This window comes from Trichechus manatus, unplaced genomic scaffold (genome assembly GCF_000243295.1).
Source record: "Trichechus manatus latirostris isolate Lorelei unplaced genomic scaffold, TriManLat1.0 scaffold00021, whole genome shotgun sequence".
NCBI classification, from domain to species: domain Eukaryota; kingdom Metazoa; phylum Chordata; class Mammalia; order Sirenia; family Trichechidae; genus Trichechus; species Trichechus manatus.
Genome location: NW_004443957.1, coordinates 10776050 through 10785338, shown reverse-complemented (window position 1 = coordinate 10785338; position 9289 = coordinate 10776050). Strand labels below are relative to the sequence as shown.

The 9289-nt window shown below is 38.7% G+C and overlaps 1 protein-coding gene across 6 annotated transcripts in view; it reads right to left on the bottom strand.

Annotated features, from left to right (window-relative positions):
* RABGAP1L (RAB GTPase activating protein 1 like) overlaps positions 1-9289 on the bottom strand; it is a 775464-nt gene that overhangs the window by 709900 nt on the left and 56275 nt on the right. The window lies entirely within an intron of this gene.

The following is a 9289-nucleotide window of genomic DNA, read 5'->3' as shown; positions in this document are numbered from 1 at the left end:
TTCCCCTGGAGCTGAAGCCCTGAATTTGGACTTGTAGCCTACTGGACTGTGAGAGAATAAACTTCTCTTTGCTAAATCCATCCACTTGTGGTATTCCTGTTAGAGCAGCACCAGATGACTCAAGACAGTGATCTACAGATATAACGTAAATCCAATCCAAATACCAACAGCATTCTTTAACGAGAATAAAGTTAAGAGGCCTCACACTACCTGATCTCAGAAGCTACTGAGCCACAGTAGTCAAAACAGCCCGGTACTGGTACAATGACAGACACGCAGACCAATGGAACAGAATTGAGAACTCAGACGCAAACCCATCCACCTATGGTCAGCTGATCTTTGACAAAGGACTAAAGTCCATTAAATGGGGAAAAGACAGTCTCTTTAACAAATGGTGTTGGCAAAACTGGATGTCCATCTGTAAAAAAATGAAACAGGATCCATACCTCACACCATACACAAAAACTAACTCAAAGTGAATCAAAGACCATCCTATAAAACCTAAAATGATAAAGATCGTGGAAGAAAAAAATAGAGACAACACTAGGGGCCCTAATACATGACATAAATACAATACAAACCAAAACTAACAATGCACAAACACCAGAAGACAAACTAGAAAACTAGGAGCACCTAAAAATTAAACATACCCTGGTGGTGTAATGGGTAAGAGTTCGGCTGCTAACCAAAAGGTTGGCAGTTCGAATCCACCAGGCACTCCTTGGAAATTCTATGGGGCAGTTCTACTCTGTCCTATAGGGTTGCTATGAGTCAGAATCGACTCGACAGCAACGGGTGGTGGTGGTGGTGGTATGTTCATCAGAAGATTTCACCAAAAGAGTAAAAAGAGAACCTACAGACTGGGAAAAAAAAAAACTGGCTATGATATATCCACCAATGGTCTAATCTCTAAGAACTACAGAATATTTCCACACCTCAATAAAAAAAGACAAATAACTCAAGTAAAAAATGGGCAAAGGACATGAAAGATACTTCACCAAAGAAGACATTCAGGTAGCTAACAGACATATGAGGAAATGCTCGCTGATCATTAGCCATTAGAGAAACGCAAAACAAAAACACAATGAGATACCATCTCACTCCGATATTACTTGCATGAATCAAAAAAACAGAATTTAACAAATGTTGGAGAGGTCGCAGGGAGACTGGAACTTTCATGTACTGGTGGTGGGAATGTAAGATGGTACAACCACTATGGAAAATGATGTGGCACCTCCTTAAAAAGCTAGAAATAGAAATACCATATGATCCAGCAATCCCACTCCTAAGAATATATTCTAGAGAAATAAGAGCCATAACATGAACAGACATATGCACACCCATGTTCACTGCAGCATTATTCACAATAGCAAAAAAAATGGAAACAATGTTAAGTGTCCATCAACAGATGAATGGATAAAGTATGGTACATACACATAATGGACTACTATGCAACAATAAAGGACAATGATGTATCTGTGAAACATCTCACAACATGGATGAATCTAGAGGGCATCATGCTGAGTGAAATAAGTCAATCACAAAATGACAAATATTTTATGAGGCCACTATCATAAAAACCCAAAAAACAAGATTTACACACAGAAAAAAAACAATCTTTGTTACGAGGGAGGGAAGGAGTAGGAAGGGAAGATCACTAATTAGACAACAGACAAGGGTTAACTTTGGTGAAAGGAAAGACAACACACAACATATGGGATGTCAGCACAACTTGACCAAGGCAAAGTCACAGAAGCTTCCTAGACACATCCAAACACCTTGAGGGACCAAGTTACTGGTGCTGAGGGCTGTGGACCATGGTCTTGGGTGACTTCTAGGTCAACTGGCATAGCATAGTTCCTAAAGAAAATGTTCTACAACCTACTTTGGTGAGTAGTGTCTGGTGCCTTAAAAGCTTTCGAGCGGCCACCTAAAATATGTCTACTGGTCCCATCACGTTCAGAGCAAAGGCAAATGAAGAAAGCCGAAGACACAAGGAAAATATTAGTTCAAAGGACTAATGCACCACATGAACCACAGCCTCAACAAGCCTGAGACCAGAAGAACTAGATGGTGCCTGGCTACCACTACAGATTGCTCTGACAGGGATCACAGTAGAGGGTTCTGGACAGAGCAGGAGGAAAATGTAGAACATAACTCAAATTCACAAAAAAAGACCAAACTTACTGGTCTGACAGAGAATACAGCCCGATACCCTGCTAACTCAGAACTGAAGTCACTCCCAAAGTCCACCTTTCAGCCAAAGATTAGACATGCCTGTAAAACAAACAGCAATGCACGTGAGGAACATGTTTCTTAGTTCAATCAAGTATACAAGACCAAACGGGCAACACCTGCCCGAAAGCAAAGATGAGAAGGCAGAAAGGGACAGGAAACCCGGACAAATGGACCCAGGGAACTTAGGTGTAAAGGGGAAGGAGGAGAGTGATGACATGTTGCAGGGATTGCAACCAACATCACAAAACAATTTGTGTATAAATTTTTGAATGAGAAACTAATTTATGCTATAAACTTTCACCTAAAACACAGTAAGATTTAAAAAAAAAAAATCTTGAGTTCTGTGAGGCCCAATATATCTATGGGAAAGTTATGTCACCTCTGTGAACACACTGGCTTCTTTATCTTGAAAACAAGGAGTTGGACTAGTTGATCTCCAAGATCTCTGAACTTTAAAAAATCTACATGTCAATCATTTATTTTCAGAATATATCTGTGAATGGAGAAGAATACAATATGGATGAAGAAGCTGAGGCAGAGCGAGATTAAATCACTTCCCTAAAAAGTTATAGAGCCAGAAGCAGCATTTACAAATCTATTCACTAGCATATTACCTTTCCAAGGACTGGTAATTATTATGCTACTATAAACATTTTTGGATTCCAGTCAACTGTCTCTTCTATCTTGCCCATAATATAACAGTCTGTAAAAGTATACCAAAGCACTACACCAAGCAGAATTAGGGGGAAAGGAGTGAACTGATACTTACTGTACATCTTCTACATAACTAGCACTACGTTAACAGTAGGAATAATGTCCAATTTTTTAGGTCTAGCCTACAGAAACTCAATGTAGGAACCAAAAGTTCATGAACCTGGCAACCAGACATGGATATCTAAAGCTAAGGGAAAGACTAAGAGATTTTTCTGTTACCTTCTTCTACTGATTGACCTAAACAAGATCAGCAGCCAGGGGAGCCTAGTGATTGACCAAGAAGATACAGCATCAACATAATTAAGGAAAAGAAGTCAAATTATTTTTTAAATTATTTACTTTATCCTACCTGTTAAAGCCTAGAAGCAAAGATCTGATTCTTATCTTTGAATAATGGAGGCTTCTGGGTTTATTAGAATATTAAGTATTTTTGAGGTATGACTGACTTAACACCTCCTGGCCTGTCATCAGAAAAAAATCAAATATAAGGTACCCAAAAGCTTCTTGGTATGCAGAGAGAGACAGAGAGAGAGAGACAGAGACAGAGAGAGAGAGAGACAGAGAGAGAGAGAGAGAGACAGAGAGAGAGAGAGTGTGTCTGTGTGTGTGTGTAAGTATGTATTTACACCTGCCTAGTTCTAAAGAGGAGCCCTGGTGGTGCAGTGGTTGAAAGCTTGGCTGCTAACCAAAAGGCTGGCAGTTCAAATCCACCAGCTGCTCCTTGAAAACCCTATGGGGCAGTTCTACTCGGTCCTATACGGTTGCTATGAGTCAGAATCACCTCAACAGCAACGGGTTAGTTCTAAAGAGAAAGGTCGGTGGTTCAAACCCACCAGCCATTCCTCAGGAGAAAGATGTGGCAGTCTGCTTCTATAAAAGATTTACAGTCTTAGAAACCCTATGGGGCAGTTCTACTCTGTCCAATAGGGTCACTATGAGTCGGAATCAACTGGAGGACACACAAGGACAAGTTCTAAAGATATCTTAGTTCCCACTTCATATCTTTGCTTAAATCTCATGCCCTCAAGAGACCACCCTGATCACTGTTATCTAATACTGATTCCTCCTCATGCACACCACCAACTTTCAATCCCTCTTTATCTTGCTTTACTTATTTTTTTCCCAGAGCACTTACTTTCTAGCATATAATCTAATTTACTTTTCTACTGTATTTATTGCTTATTGTCTGTCTCCCTTATTGGAATATAAGATTTTCAAAGGCAAGGATCTTTGTTTGATACACTGATGTAACGCAAACACCTAGAAGAATGCCTGGCACATATCAGACATGTAAATATTTGCTGAATGAATGTTCAAGCTGAGTAAATTCAAAGTTCCTGGAATTGCAGGAGCATAGAACCCTGCAGCCTGATAAGAACTATACCTCTAAAGGTATATGATAAAGGCATTAACGGTTTATTTCACCGGATAACCACCCAGTACACATTCTTGACACTACACAGAACTTCTAAAGGTTTACGCAGTATGATGGATTGAATTATGTCCCCTAAAAAATATGTGTCCACTTGGTTAGACCATGATTTCCAGTATTTTGTGGCTGTCTTCCATTTTGTGAACTGTAATTTTCCTGTGTGTCATAAATTCTAATCTCTGCCTATGGTTAATGAGGCAGGATTAGATTATAGTAAAGAGGATTAGGGTGGGATTGTAATACCCTTACTAAGGTCACATCCCTGATCCAACATAAAGGGACTTTCCCTGGGGTGTGGCCTGCACCACATTTTATCTTACAAGAGACAAAAGGAAAGGGAAGCGAGCAGAGAGTGGGAGACCTCATACCATCAAGAAAGCAGCACCAGGAGCAGAGTGTGTCCTTTGGACCCAGGGTCTCTGCACTGAGAAGCTCCTAGTCCAGGGGAAGACTGATGACAAGGACCTTCCTACAGAGTCTACAGAGACAGAAAGCCTTCCCCTGGAGCTGAAGCCCTGAATTCAGACTTCTAGCCTACTAGACTGTGAGAGAATAAATTTGTCTTCGTTAAAGCCATCCATTTGTGGTATTTCTGTTAAAGCAGCACCAGATAACTAAGACATGCAGTAATAACAGATAATCTAGAATTCCTATTTACGTATTCTTGGATAATCTCTGCTGTAATGAGACACTATTAGATAACTTTTAAAAGAAGACGAGTAAATTAAAACATTTGAGACCTCTTCTCCAAATTTCCCATTTTATACAAAGAAAATGAGGGAAATGAAAACACTAGATAGTGGATGATATTAAAGAATTATCGTTGCTATTTTTGAGGGTATGAGAATGGTGGTGTGGGGGACTCCTTGTCTTTTAGCAATACGTACTGAAATACTTCCAGATTAAACAATATGCTGTCTGAGATTTGACATGCTTCAAACAATCTGGGGTGGGTGGGTGAGGGCATACAAAAAAGCAAGATTGGCCACGATTTGATAATTGCTTAAGTTTGTATAATGTCATGGGGATATTTATAGCATTCTCCCTGATTTTCTATATATTTGAAATTTGCCATGATAAAAAGAAAAAAATTTAAAAAAGAAGTAATAATAGCATGGAAAATAAATTTAAAAAAAAAAATGCATCTATTCTCCTCAGCATCTAGCACATTGTGTCACCTAAGTAAATAACTGATGCAAAAATAACATGCATGTCACATCTAAGGGACAGTTTCTAGAAACTACCATAATGAAGGGAGCATTTAAAATAAAAGTTAATGACCATACAAAAATCTCAACAAAATACTAGCAGACCAAATCTAAAAACATATTAGAAGGATTATACACCCATGATCAAGATGAATTTATCCCAGAAACACAAGGGTAGTTCAACATCAGAAAATCAATCAATGTAATATACCACATTAACAGAAGAAAGGAAAAGAATCACGTGATTATCTCAACAGATGCAGAATATGCATTTATCAAAATTCAATACCCTTTCATGAAAAAACACTCAACAAAATAGAAGGCGAATTCCTCAATATAATAAAGGGCATTTATTAAAAAGCCCACAGCTAACATCGTACTCAGTGGAGAAACACTGAGAACTTTTTGATTAAGATGAGGTGGTACTGGGCTCTCCTCTCTGCTCTGGAATTGGCTCTCTTTTAAGGCAAAAATGACCCATCCCCCTTGGTGGGCCACAATTATCTTATTTGCACAGCCCCACCCAATCACCTGGGTGGGAGTCACAAGACCATGGCTAGAAAGGCCACACATGAAAGTAATTAATCACTTGCAATTCCATTGTAGTATATGTCTTATTACTATTATTATACCGGTATAATAATAAAACTAAGCTGTTTTACTGTGGCTTTAAAGTCTCTCCTGCAGCAAAGACTCACAGGAGACAATGCAGTGGGCTTCCTGGCCCATGGAGAGAGAAAGCTGAGTGCCTCTGGGCAGAGACTGAGGACCAGGGAGAAGTCTATGACTGACCCACGAATTTGGGACCTGCCAGCTTCCACAACTGCATGAGCCACTTTCTTTACATGGTTCATGAGTTCTGAGAGACATTGTAGTGAACTGAGGTACCCAAAGACAGGAGGGAGAGTACTGAGGCGAGAGGGAGTAATTGATGTTAGAGATAATGAAGTGGTACAGCAGCTTGAAAAAGTCAGACATTTGGGACATCTTTAACCTCTGCCTCATAGGAACTAGCTTTGTGCTGATCCTTATAAAAGAAATTATGCGTTTAGGAATAGAATTGAGAGCCCAGAAATAAACCCATATACCTATGATTAAATGATTTTTAACAAGGTCATTCAATGGGTAAGGAAGAGTTTCTTCAATAAATGGTGCTGGAAAAATTGGGTTTCTACATATAGAAGAATGAATCAGGATCCATGTGTCCTAGGCTGGGTTCTCTAGAGAAGCAAAACCAGCAAAGCACATAAATAAATATATATACAGAGAGTCTTATAATAAGGAAATGGCTCACATGGTTGTAGAGGCTGGAATATCTCAAGTCCGCAGGTCAGGCTGGAGGCCTCTCCTGATTCATGTAGCCACAGGGGCTGGCAAGTCAGACAGCAGGGCTCTGGCTCACAGGCTGTGAAGACCAACGAATCCAAGATTGCCAGGCAAGGCAGCAGGTAAGTTGCTAGCTCAAGTCCCAAGAACCGGAGGTCAGATGAACAAGAGCCAGCTGCAGGATCCAGTGCGAGCAAAAGCCCATGAGCCTTGCCAGAAAGACCACCTATATTGGATGCAGGCCACACACCCAAGAAAATTCCGTTTCAACTGATTGGCTACTCACAGCAGATCCTATCATGGAGGTGATCACATTATATCAACTCTCATCATGGAGGTAATCACATCATTATAAAAAACTACTGCCATCGAGTCGATTCTGACTCACAGCAACAATACAGGACAGAGAAGAACTGCCTCATAGAGTTTCTGAGGACAAGCTGGTGGATTTGAACTGCTGGCCTTTTTGGTTACCAGCCAAGCTCTTAAACACTGTGCCACCAAGGCTCCAAAACGATAAAAGTCTTAGAAGAAAATACAGGGGCATGGCTGTAGGGCCTAGTTTTTAACGATGGATTATCAGATATGACAACAAAAGCACACCAGCAAAAGACAAAACAGATGAATAGGACCTCATAAAAATTCAATACTTTTATTCATCAAAGGACTTTATCAAAAAAGCAAAAAGACAACCTACAGATTGGGAGCAAACTTTTGGGAACCATAAGGGTCTAATATCAAAATATATATACATAATTTCTACAACAACAAAAAGACAAACAACCCAATCAAAGAATGGGCAAAGAACTTGAACAGGCATTTCATCAAAGAGGATATTCAAATTGCCAACAAGCACATGAAAAGATGCTCAACATCATTAGCCATTAGAGAGATGCAAATCAAAACTACAGTGAGATACCACCTTACCCCATCAGAATGGCCATGATCAAAAAGATGGAAAATAAAAGATGTTGGCAAGGTTGCGGAGAAACTGGAACCCTCGTTCATTGCTGGTGGAAATGTAAAATATACAGCCACTGTGGAAAATAGTTTGGTGGTTCCTCAAAAAGTTGAACACAGAACTACCATATGACCTAGCAATCCCAATTTTAGATATATATACCAATATTCACTGTGGCACTTTTCACAACAGCCAAAAGGTGGAAACAATCAAAATGTTCAACAACAGATGAATGGATAAACAAAATGTAGTATATACATACAATGGAATCACTCAACCATAAAGAGAAATAAAGTCCTGATGCATGCCACAACATGAATGAACCTTAGAAACACCATGCTGAGCAAAGTCAGTCACAAAAGGACAAATACATATGATTTCACTTTTATGAAATAAGCAAATATATAGAAACCGAAGATTTATTAGTGGTTATCAGGGGTGGGAGAGGAGGAAAAGAGGAGTTTTTGTTAGGGAGCATTGAGTTTATATTAAAGGTGGTGGAATGATTTGGAAAAGGATAGTGAGAATGGTTGCACAACTTGAAGAATGTAACCAATGTCACTGAATTATACATATAAATATTGTTGAGATGGTGTATGCTTTGTTATATATATTTTCACAATTAAAAAAAAGTTAATGACCAATAAATCTTAATGATTAGAATAGGACAGGGGACGCAATGAAAAGATCTTTCAAGGTAAAAGGCACTATATTCTGTAAAGGCCTATTATATAAATGTAAAATATAATAAACAGAGGCAACAGAGCACAGCTGAAATGTTATGTACCAAATAACACTGCAACATAATTATTAGAAACACAAAGATCAATTTGACTAGAAAAGAAACATAGCAGGAAACAAACACTATCTTAAAGATCAAGTAAACAAAAAATTTAAAAGGGCACAGAAAAGTTAAATCTTAGGAGTATAAGGTACCATAAACTAGATAAAAGAAAACCTGCTTACTCTGCTAATTAGCTTACTCTGCTAATTTTCCAGAGAAGATGTAATATATGTTTCACATTCTAAAAATACCAGATTGTTAGTGTCTACCTACATAAGAGCTTATATAAAGACATCTTAAGCACCCATTTTAGTTTATTTCATTTTCACTTGCCTCTTATGGCAAAATCTCAAATTTTTAATGAAAACAATGGATGTAACAACAGTAACAGTAACTCAAAAGATTAGATAGGAAACTTAGGGGGCAGCGAGTTTATCTTAATGCGGGAAGAACAACTCAGAAAAGGAGGGTGAGAATGGCTGCACAACTCAAAAATGTAATCATTGTCACTGAATTGTGCATATAGAAACTGCTGAATTGGTGCATGTTCTGCTGGGTATATTCTCAACAACAACAAAAAATAAAGTATTTTTTGAAAAGATATGTGACTCAATAAAAATATGTCA